The 12,676-nt window shown below is 38.7% G+C and overlaps 1 non-coding gene across 1 annotated transcript; it reads left to right on the forward strand.

The window, feature by feature from the left end:
* The first annotated feature begins 2,962 nt into the window (after positions 1-2,962).
* AT3G00670 lies at positions 2,963-4,174 on the forward strand. Its single transcript, NR_143845.1, has 2 exons — positions 2,963-3,099; positions 4,116-4,174. It is a non-coding gene; the product is annotated as an uncharacterized misc_RNA (transcript).
* The last annotated feature ends 8,502 nt before the right edge of the window (positions 4,175-12,676 follow it).

Raw genomic sequence — 12,676 nt, forward strand, 5'->3', positions numbered from 1 at the left:
GAATTCCATTTTCCTTCCTCATTCATCGGAGAGCTCTCTTTGGGCTTTCCGAAAAGGTATCACATGCCAAGTTTGGCCTCATTGTCTAAAAGTTCTAGAGTCATACATTTTTGACAAAACAAAAGAGAAAAACAAAAAAAAAAGAGGGATGCAACACGAGGACTTTCCAGGAGGTCACCCATCCTAGTACTACTCTCGCCCAAGCACGCTTAACTGCGGAGTTTTGATGGGATCTGGTGCATTAGTGCTGGTATGATCGCATCCGGTACTACATGCAATGCAATCGTATATATTCTTTTTTGAAGACTTTATGTTCGATTTGCCGTGGGTCCCACCAGCTATGTAGGAATACCTTATCTTGTTTATAAAAGATTTGATACATCCAAAATATTCGAAAACAATGTCCGAACATATAATTTTCGCCCCGTAATATAACAAAGATCACGAAAAGGCCCGAAAAAGTACATTAAGGTCAAAAGTTGGAGTAGAAAAAAAAAACAATAGAAGAATTCCATTTTGCTTCCTCATTCATTGGAGAGCTCTCTTTGGGCTTTCCGAAAAGGTATCACATGCCAAGTGTTTGGCATCACGGTCTAAAAGTTCTAGAGTCATACATTTTTGACAAAAGAAAAAGAGAAAAACCGAAAAAAAGAGGGATGAAACACGAGGACTTTCCTGGAGGTCACCCATCCTAGTACTACTCTCGCCCAAGCACGCTTAACTGCGGTTTTTTTATGGGATCTGGTGCATTAGTGCTGGTATGATCGCATTCGTTACTACATGCAATGCAATCGTATCTATTCTTTTTTGAAGACTTTATGATCAATTTGTTGTGGGTCCCACCAGCTATGTAGGAATACCCTATCTTGTTTATAAGAGCTTTGATACATGAAATATATTCGAAAACAATGTGCGAACATATTATTTTTGCCCCGTAATATAGCAAAGATCACGAAAAGGCCCGAAAAAGTACATTAAGGTCAAATTTTGGAGTAGAAAAAAAAAACAATAGAAGAATTCCATTTTTCTTCCTCATTCATCGGAGAGCTCTCTTTGGGCTTTCCGAAAAGGTATCACACGCCAAGTGTTTGGCATCACGGTCTAAAAGTTCTAGAGTCATACATTTTTGACAAAAGAAAAAGAGAAAATCCGAAGAAAGTAGGTATGCAACACGAGGACTTTCCTGAAGGTCACCCATCCTAGTACTACTCTCGCCTAAGCACGCTTAACTGCGGAGTTCAAATGGGATCTGGTGCATTAGTGCTGGTATGATCGCATTCGTTACTACATGCAATGCAATCGTATCTATTCTTTTTTGAAGACTTTATGATCCATTTGCCGTGGGTCCCACCATCTATGTAGGAATACCCTTTCTTGTTTAGAAGAGCTTTGATACATGCTAAATATTCGAAAAAAATGTCCGAACATATAATTTTTGCCCTGTAATAAAGCAAAGATCACGAAAAGGCCCGAAAAGTACATTAAGGTCAAAATTCGGAGTAGAAAAAAAAACAATAGAAGAATTCCATTTTTCTTCCTCATTCATCAGAGAGCTCTCTTTGGGCTTTCCGAAAAGGTATCATATGCCAAGTGTTTGGCATCACGGTCTAAAAGTTCTAGAGTCATACATTTTTGACAAAAGAAAAAGAGAAAAACCGAAAAAAGAGGGATGCAACACGAGGACTTTCCTAGAGGTCACCCATCCTAGTACTACTCTCGCCCAAGCACGCTTAACTGCGGCATTCAAATGGGATCCGGTCCATTAGTGCTGGTATGATCGCATCTGTTACTACATGCAATGCAATCGTATCTATTCTTTTTTGAAGATTTTATGATCCATTTGCCGTCGGTCCTACCATCTATGTAGGAATACCCTTTCTTGTTTATAAGAGCTTTGATACATACTAAATATTCGAAAACAATGTCCGAACATATAATTTCCGCCCCATAATATAGCAAAGATCACAAAAAGGCCCGAAAAAGTACATTAAGGTCAAAAGGTGGAGTAGAAAAAAAAAACAATAGAAGAATTCCATTTTTCTTCCTCATTCATCAGAGAACTCTCTTTAGACTTTCCGAAAAGGTATCACATGCCAAGTGTTTGGCATCACGGTCTAAAAGTTCTAGAGTCATACATTTTTGACAAAAGAAAAAGAGAAAAACCGAAAAAAAAGAGGGATGCAACACGAGGACTTTCCTGGAGGTCACCCATCCTAATACTACTCTCGCCCAAGCAGGCTTAACTGCGGAGTTCAAATGGGATCTGGTGCATTAGTGCTTGTATGATCGCATTCGTTACTACATGCAATGCAATCGTATGTATTCTTTTTTGAAGACTTTATGATCCATTTGCCGTGGGTCCCACCATCTATGTAGGAATACCCTTTCTTGTTTAGAAGAGCTTTGATACATGCTAAATATTCGAAAACAATGTCCAAACATATAATTTTCGCCCGGTAATATAGCAAAGATCACGAAAAGGCCCGAAAATGTACATTAAGGTCAAAATTTGGAGTAGAAAAAAAAAGCAATAGAAGAATTCCATTTTCCTTCCTCATTCATCGGAGAGCTCTCTTTAGGCTTTCCGAAAAGGTATCACATGCCAAGTTTGGCCTCACGGTCTAAAAGTTCTAGAGTCATACATTTTTGACAAAAAAAAAAAGAGAAAAACCAAAAACAAATAGGGATGCAACACGTGGACTTTCCTGGACGTCACCCATCCTAGTACTACTCTCGCCCAAGCACGCTTAACTGCGGAGTTTTGATGGGATCTGGTGCATTAGTGCTGGTATGATCGCATCCGTTACTACATGCAATGCAATCGTATATATTCTTTTTTGAAGACTTTATGTTCGATTTGCCGTGGGTCCCACAAGCTATCTAGGAATACCCTATCTTGTTTATAAGAGATTTGATACATGCAAAATATTCGAAAACAATGTCCGAACATATAATTTTCGCCCCGTAATATAGCAAAGATCACGAAAAGGCCCGAAAAAGTACATTAAGGTCAAAAGTTGGAGTAGAAAAAAACACAATAGAAGAATTCCATTTTCCTTCCTCATTCATCGGAGAGCTCTCTTTGGGCTTTCCGAAAAGGTATCACATGCCAAGTTTGGCCTCATGGTCTAAAAGTTTCAGAGTCATACATTGTTAACAATAAAAAAAAGAGAAAAACCGAAAAAAAGAGGGATGCAACACGAGGACTTTCCTAGAGGTCACCAATCCTAGTACTACTCTCGCCCAAGCACGCTTAACTGCGGAGTTCTGATGGGATCCGGTCCATTAGTGCTGGTATGATCGCATCTGTTACTACATGCAATGCAATCGTATCTATTCTTTTTTGAAGATTTTATGATCCATTTGCCGTCGGTCCTACCATCTATGTAGGAATACCCTTTCTTGTTTATAAGAGCTTTGATACATACTAAATATTCGAAAACAATGTCCGAACATATAATTTCCGCCCCATAATATAGCAAAGATCACAAAAAGGCCCGAAAAAGTACATTAAGGTCAAAAGTTGGAGTAGAAAAAAAAAACATTAGAAGAATTCCATCTTTCTTCCTCATTCATCAGAGAACTCTCTTTAGGCTTTCCGAAAAGGTATCACATGCCAAGTGTTTGGCATCACGGTCTAAAAGTTCTAGAGTCATACATTTTTGACAAAAGAAAAAGAGAAAAACCGAAAAAAAGAGGGATGCAACACGAGGACTTTCCTGGAGGTCACCCATCCTAATACTACTCTCGCCCAAGCAGGCTTAACTGCGGAGTTCAAATGGGATCTGGTGCATTAGTGCTGGTATGATCGCATTCGTTACTACATGCAATGCAGTCGTATGTATTCTTTTTTGAAGACTTTATGATCCATTTGCCGTGGGTCCCACCATCTATGTAGGAATACCCTTTCTTGTTTAGAAGAGCTTTGATACATGCTAAATATTCGAAAACAATGTCCAAACATATAATTTTCGCCCCGTAATATAGCAAAGATCACGAAAAGGCCCGAAAATGTACATTAAGGTCAAAATTTGGAGTAGAAAAAAAAAAGCAATAGAAGAATTCCATTTTCCTTCCTCATTCATCGGAGAGCTCTCTTTAGGCTTTCCGAAAAGGTATCACATGCCAAGTTTGGCCTCACGGTCTAAAAGTTCTAGAGTCATACATTTTTGACAAAAAGAAAAGAGAAAAACCAAAAACAAATAGGGATGCAACACGTGGACTTTCCTGGAGGTCACCCATCCTAGTACTACTCTCGCCCAAGCACGCTTAACTTCAGAGTTCTCATGGGATCCGGTGCATTAATGCTGGTATGATCGCATCCGTTACTACATGCAATGCAATCGTATCTATTACTTTTTGAAGACTTTGTGATCCATTTGCCGTGGGTCCCACCAGGTATCTAGGAATACCCTATCTTGTTTATAAGAGATTTGATACATGCAAAATATTCGAAAACAATGTCCGAACATATAATTTTCGCCCCGTAATATAGCAAAGATCACGAAAAGGCCCGAAAAAGTACATTAAGGTCAAAAGTTGGAGTAGAAAAAAACACAATAGAAGAATTCCATTTTCCTTCCTCATTCATCGGAGAGCTCTCTTTGGGCTTTCCGAAAAGGTATCACATGCCAAGTTTGGCCTCATGGTCTAAAAGTTTCAGAGTCATACATTGTTAACAATAAAAAAAAGAGAAAAACCGAAAAAAAGAGGGATGCAACACGAGGACTTTCCTAGAGGTCACCAATCCTAGTACTACTCTCGCCCAAGCACGCTTAACTGCGGAGTTCTGATGGGATCCGGTCCATTAGTGCTGGTATGATCGCATCTGTTACTACATGCAATGCAATCGTATTTATTCTTTTTTGAAGACTTTATGATCAATTTGCCGTGGGTCCCACCAGCTATGTAGGAATACCCTTTCTTGTTTATAAGAGCTTTGATACAAGCAAAATATTCGAAAACAATGTGCGAACATATTATTTTCGCCCCGTAATATAGCAAAGATCACGAAAAGGCCCGAAAAAGTACATTAAGGTCAAAATTTGGAGTAGAAAAAAAAAACAATAGAAGAATTCCATTTTGCTTCCTCATTCAACGGAGAGCTCTCTTTGGGCTTTCCGAAAAGGTATCACATGCCAAGTGTTTGGCATCACAGTCTAAAAGTTCTAGAGTCATACATTTTTGACAAAACAAAAAGAGAAAAACCGAAAAAAAGAGGGATGCAACACGAGGACTTTCCTGGAGGTCACCCATCCTAGTACTACTCTCGCCCAAGCACGCTTAACTGCGGAGTTCAAATGGGATCTGGTGCATTAGTGCTGGTATGATCGCATTCGTTACTACATGCAATGCAGTCGTATGTATTCTTTTTTGAAGACTTTATGATCCATTTACCGTGGGTCCCACCATCTATGTAGGAATACCCTTTGTTGTTTAGAAGAGCTTTGATACATGCTAAATATTCGAAAACAATGTCCGAACATATAATTTTCGCCCCGTAATATAGCAAAGATCACGAAAAGGCCCGAAAAAGTACATTAAGCTCAAAATTTGGAGTAGAAAAAAAAAGCAATAGAAGAATTCCATTTTCCTTCCTCATTCATTGGAGAGCTCTCTTTGGGCTTTCCGAAAAGGTATCACATGCCAAGTTTGGCCTGACGGTCTAAAAGTTCTAGAGTCATACATTTTTAACAAAACAAAAGAGAAAAACCAAAAAAAAAGATGGATGCAACACGAGGACTTTCCAGGAGGTTACCCATCCTAGTACTACTCTCGCCCAAGCACGCTTAACTGCGGAGTTTTGATGGGATCTTTAGTGCTGGTATGATCGCATCCGTTACTACATGCAATGCAATCGTATATATTCTTTTTTGAAGACTCTATATTCGATTTGCCGTGGGTCCCACCAGCTATGTAGGAATACCCTATCTTGTTTATAAGAGCTTTGATACATGCAAAATATTCGAAAAGAATGTCCGAACATATAATTTTCGCCCCGTAATATAGCAAAGATCACGAAAAGACCCGAAAAAGTACATTAAGGTCAAAAGTTGGAGTAGAAAAAAAATACAATAGAAGAATTCCATTTTCCTTCCTCATTCATCGGAGAGATCTCTTTGGGCTTGCCGAAAAGGTATCACATGCCAAGTTTGGCCTCACGGTCTAAACGTTCTAGAGTCATACATTTTTAACAAAAAAAAAAAGAGAAAAACCGAAAAAAAAGAGGGATGAAACACGAGGACTTTCCTAGAGGTCCCCCATCCTAGTACTACTCTCGCCCAAGCACGCTTAACTGCGGTTTTTTGATGGGATCTGGTGCATTAGTGCTGGTATGATCGCATTCGTTACTACATGCAATGCAATCGTATCTATTCTTTTTTGAAGAATTTATGATCCATTTGCCGTGGGTCCCACCAGCTATGTAGGAATACCCTATCTTGTTTATAAGAGCTTTGATACATGCAAAATATTCGAAAACAATGTCCGAACATATAATTTTCGCCCCGTAATATAACAAAGATCACGAAAAGGCCCGAAAAAATACAGTAAGGTCAAAATTTAGAGTAGAAAAAAAAAACTAATAGAAGAATTCCATTGTCTTTCCTCATTCATTGGAGAGCTCTCTTTGGGCTTTCCGAAAAGGTATCACATGCCAAGTTTGTCTCACGGTCTAAAATTTATAGAGTCATACATTTTTAACAAAACAAATAGAGAAAAACCAAAAAAAAAGAGGGTTGTAACACGAGGACTTTCCGAGATGTCACCCATCCTAGTACTACTCTCGCCCAAGCACGCTTAACTTCAGAGTTCTCATGGGATCCGGTGCATTAATGCTGGTATGATCGCATCCGTTACTACATGCAATGCAATCGTATCTATTACTTTTTGAAGACTTTGTGATCCATTTGCCGTGGGTCCCACCAGCTATGTAGGAATACCCTATCTTCTTTATAAGAGCTTTGATACATGAAAAATATTCCAAAAGAATTTCCGAACATATAATTTTCGCCCCGTAATATAGCAAAGATCACAAAAAGGCCTGAAAAGTACATTATGGTCAAAAATTTGGAGTAGAAAAAAAACAAATAGAAGAATTCCATTGTGCTTCCTCATTCATCGGAGAGCTCTCTTTGGGCTTTCCGAAAAGGTATCCAATGCCAAGTTTTGCCTTACGGTCTAAAATTTATAGAGTTGTACATTTTTAACACAAAAAAAAAGAGAAAAACCGGAAAAAAAGAGGGATGATCGCATCTGTACTACTCTCGCCCAAGCACACTTAACTGCGGAGTTCTGTTGGGATCCGGTGCATTAGTGCTGGTATGATCGCATGTGTTACTACATGCAATGCAATCGTATCTATTCTTTTTTAAAGACTTTATGATCCATTTGCCGTGGGTCCTACCAGCTATGTAGGAATACCCTATCTTCTTTATAAGAGCTTTGATACATGCAAAATATTGGAAAACAATGTTCGAACATATAATTTTCGCCTCGTAATATAGCAAAGATCACGAAAAGACCCGAAAAAGAACATTAAGGTCAAAATTAAGAGTATAAAAAAAAAAAAAAAGAATAATTCCATTGTCTTTCCTCATTCATTGGAGAGCTCTCTTTGGGCTTTCCGAAAAAGTATCACATGCAAAGTTTGGCCTCACGGTCAAAAATTTATAGAGTCATACATTTTAACAAAAAAAATAGAGAAAAACCGAAAAAAAAGAGGGATGCAACACGAATACATTCCGAGAGATCACCCATCCTAGTACTACTCTCGTCCAAGCACGCTTAACTGCAGAGTTCTGATGGGATCCGGTGCATTAATGCTGGTATGATCGCATCCGTTAGTACATGCAATGCAATCGTATCTATTCTTTTTTGAAGTCTTTATGATCCATTTGTCGTGGGTCCCACCAGCTATGTAGGAATACTCTATCTAGTTTATAAGAGCTTTGATACATGCAAAATATTTGAAAACAATATCCGAACATATAATTTTTGCCCCGTAATAAAGCAAAGATCACGAAAAGGCCTGAAAAAAGTACATTAAGATCAAAATTTGGATTAGAAAAAAAAACCAATAGAAGAATTCCATTGTGCTCCCTCATTCATCGGAGAGCTCTCTTTGGGCTTTCCGAAAATGTATCACATGTCAAGTTTGGCCTCACGGTCTAAAAGTTATAGAGTCATACATTTTTAACAAAAAAAAAAAGAGGGATGCAACACGAGGACTTTCCTAGAGGTCACCCATCTTATTACAACTCACGCCCAAGCACGCTTAACTGTGGAGTTCTGATGGGATCCGGTGCATTAGTGTTGGTATGATCGCATCTGTTACTACATGCAATGCAATCATATCTATTCTTTTTTGAAGACTTTATGATCCATTTGCCGTGGGTCCCACTAGCTATGTAGGAATATCCTATCTTGTTTATAAGAGCTTTGATACATGCAAAATATTCGAAAACAATGTCCGAACATATAATTTTTGCCCCGTAATATAGCAAAGATCACGGAAAGGCCCGAAAAAGTACATTAAGGTCAAAATTTGGAGTAGAAAAAAAACCGATAGAAGAATTCCATTTTCCTTCCTCATTAATTGGATAGCTCTCTTTGGGCTTTCCGAAAAGGTATCACATGCCATGTTTGGCCTCACGGTCTAAAAGTTATAGAGTCATATATTTTTAACAAAACAAAAAAGAGAAAAACCGAGAAAAAAAGAGGGAAGCAACACGAGGACTTTCCTGAAGGTCACCCATCCTAGTACTACTCTCGCCTAAGCACGCTTAACTGCGGAGTTCAAATGGGATCTGGTGCATTAGTGCTGGTATGATCGCATTCGTTACTACATGCAATGCAATCGTATATATTCTTTTTTGAAGACTTTATGATCCATTTGCCGTGGGTCCCACCATCTATGTAGGAATACCCTTTCTTGTTTAGAAGAGCTTTGATACATGCTAAATATTCAAAAAAAATGTCCGACCATATAATTTTCGCCCCGAAATATAACAAAGATCACGAAAAGGCCCGAAAAAGTACATTAAGGTCAAAATTTGGAGTAGAAAAAAAACACAATAAAAGAATTCCATTTTCCTTCCTCATTCATCGGAGAGCTCTATTTGGGCTTTCCGAAAAGGTATCACATGCCAAGTTTGGCCTCACGGTCTAAAAGTTCTAGAGTCATACATTTTTGACAAAACAAAACAGAAAAACCAAAAAAAAAGAGGGATGCAACACGAGGACTTTCCAGGAGGTCACCCATCCTAGTACTACTCTCGCCCAAGCACGCTTAACTGCGGAGTTTTGATGGGATCTGGTGCATTAGTGCTGGTATGATCGCATCCGGTACTACATGCAATGCAATCGTATATATTCTTTTTTGAAGACTTTATGTTCGATTTGCCGTGGGTTCCACCAGCTATGTAGGAATACCTTATCTTGTTTATAAGAGATTTGATACATCCAAAATATTCGAAAACAATGTCCGAACATATAATTTCGCCCCGTAATATAGCAAAGATCACGAAAAGGCCCGAAAAAGTACATTAAGGTCAAAAGTTGGAGTATAAAAAAACACCATAGGAAGAATTCCATTTTCCTTCCTCATCATCGGAGGCTCTCTTTGGCTTCCGAAAAAGTATCACATGCCAGTTTTGCTTCATTGTCTAAAAGTTTCAGAGTCTTACATTTTTACCAAAAAAAAAGAGAAAAACCGAAAAAAAGAGGGATGCAACACGAGGACTTTCCTGGAGGTCACCCATCCTAGTACTACTCTCGCCCAAGCACGCTTAACTGCGGTTTTTTGATGGGATCTGGTGCATTAGTGCTGGTATGATCGCATTCGTTACTACATGCAATGCAATCGTATCTATCCTTTTTTGAAGACTTTATGATCAATTTGCTGTGGGTCCCACCAGCTATGTAGGAATACCCTATCTTGTTTATAAGAGCTTTGATACATGCAAAATATTCGAAAACAATGTGCGAACATATTATTTTTGCCCCGTAATATAGCAAAGATCACGAAAAGGCCCGAAAAAGTACATTAAGGTCAAAATTTGGAGTAGAAAAACAAAACAATAGAAGAATTCCATTTTCCTTCCTCATTCATCGGAGAGCTCTCTTTGGGCTTTCCGAAAAGGTATCACACGCCAAGTGTTTGGCATCACGGTCTAAAAGTTCTAGAGTCATACATTTTTGACAAAAGAAACAGAGAAAAACCGAAAAAAGTAGGGATGCAACACGAGGACTTTCCTGAAGGTCACCCATCCTAGTACTACTCTCGCCTAAGCACGCTTAACTGCAGAGTTCAAATGGGATCTGGTGCATTAGTGCTGGTATGATCGCATTCCTTACTACATGCAATGCAAACATATATATTCTTTTTTGAAGACTTTATGATCCATTTGCCGTGGGTCCCACCATCTATGTAGGAATACCCTTTCTTGTTTAGAAGAGCTTTGATACATGCTAAATATTCGAAAAAAATGTCCGACCATATAATTTTCGCCCTGTAATAAAGCAAAGATCACGAAAAGGCCTGAAAAGTACATTAAGGTCAAAATTCGGAGTAGAAAAAAAAACAATAGAAGAATTCCATTTTCCTTCCTCATTCATCGGAGAGCTCTCTTTGGGCTTTCCCAAAAGGTATCACATGCCAAGTGTTTGGCCTCACGGTCTAAAAGTTCTAGAGTCATACATTTTTGACAAAAATAAAAAGAGAAAAACCAAAAAAAAGAGGGATGCAACACGAGGACTTTCCTAGAGGTCACTATCTAGTACTACTCTCGCCCAAGCACGCTTAACTGCGGAGTGTGATGGGATCCGGTGCATTAGTGCTGGTATGATCGCATCTGTAACTACATGCAANGTAATCGTATCTATTCTTTTTTGAAGACTTTATGATCCATTTGCCTTGGGTCCCACCATCTATGTAGGAATACCCTTTTTTGTTTAGAAGAGCTTTGATATATGCTAAATATTCGAAAACAATGTCCGAACATATAATTTTCGCCCCGAAATATAACAAAGATCACGAAAAGGCCCGAAAAAGTACATTAAGGTCAAAATTTGGAGTAGAAAAAAAACACAATAAAAGAATTCCATTTTCCTTCCTCATTCATCGGAGAGCTCTATTTGGGCTTTCCGAAAAGGTATCACATGCCAAGTTTGGCCTCACGGTCTAAAAGTTCTAGAGTCATACATTTTTGACAAAACAAAACAGAAAAACCAAAAAAAAAGAGGGATGCAACACGAGGACTTTCCAGGAGGTCACCCATCCTAGTACTACTCTCGCCCAAGCACGCTTAACTGCGGAGTTTTGATGGGATCTGGTGCATTAGTGCTGGTATGATCGCATCCGGTACTACATGCAATGCAATCGTATATATTCTTTTTTGAAGACTTTATGTTCGATTTGCCGTGGGTTCCACCAGCTATGTAGGAATACCTTATCTTGTTTATAAGAGATTTTATACATCCAAAATATTCGAAAACAATGTCCGAACATATAATTTCGCCCCGTAATATAGCAAAGATCACGAAAAGGCCCGAAAAAGTACATTAAGGTCAAAAGTTGGAGTAGAAAAAAACACAATAGAAGAATTCCATTTTCCTTCCTCATCATCGGAGAGCTCTTTTTGGGCTTTCCGAAAAGGTATCACATGCCAAGTGTTTGGCATCACGGTCTAAAAGTTCTAGAGTCATACATTTTTGACAAAAGAAAAAGAGAAAAACCGAAAAAAAGAGGGATGAAACACGAGGACTTTCCTGGAGGTCACCCATCCTAGTACTACTCTCGCCCAAGCACGCTTAACTGCGGTTTTTTGATGGGATCTGGTGCATTAGTGCTGGTATGATCGCATTCGTTACTACATGCAATGCAATCGTATCTATTCTTTTTTGAAGACTTTATGATCAATTTGCTGTGGGTCCCACCAGCTATGTAGGAATACCCTATCTTGTTTATAAGAGCTTTGATACATGCAAAATATTCGAAAACAATGTGCGAACATATTATATTTGCCCCGTAATATAGCAAAGATCACGAAAAGGCCCGAAAAAGTACATTAAGGTCAAATTTTGGAGTAGAAAAAAAAAACAATAGAAGAATTCCATTTTCCTTCCTCATTCATCGGAGAGCTCTCTTTGGGCTTTCCGAAAAGGTATCACACGCCAAGTGTTTGGCATCACGGTCTAAAAGTTTTAGAGTCATACATTTTTGACAAAAGAAATAGAGAAAAACCGAAAAAAGTAGGGAAGCAACACGAGGACTTTCCTGAAGGTCACCCATCCTAGTACTACTCTCGCCTAAGCACGCTTAACTGCGGAGTTCAAATGGGATCTGGTGCATTAGTGCTGGTATGATCGCATTCGTTACTACATGCAATGCAATCGTATATATTCTTTTTTGAAGACTTTATGATCCATTTGCCGTGGGTCCCACCATCTATGTAGGAATACCCTTTCTTGTTTAGAAGAGCTTTGATACATGCTAAATATTCAAAAAAAATGTCCGACCATATAATTTTCGCCCTGTAATAAAAGCAAAGATCACGAAAAGGCCTGAAAAGTACATTAAGGTCAAAATTCGGAGTAGAAAAAAAAACAATAGAAGAATTCCATTTTCCTTCCTCATTCATCGGAGAGCTCTCTTTGGGCTTTCCGAAAAGGTATC

Source organism: Arabidopsis thaliana, chromosome 3 (genome assembly GCF_000001735.4).
Source record: "Arabidopsis thaliana chromosome 3, partial sequence".
Lineage (NCBI taxonomy): Eukaryota > Viridiplantae > Streptophyta > Magnoliopsida > Brassicales > Brassicaceae > Arabidopsis > Arabidopsis thaliana.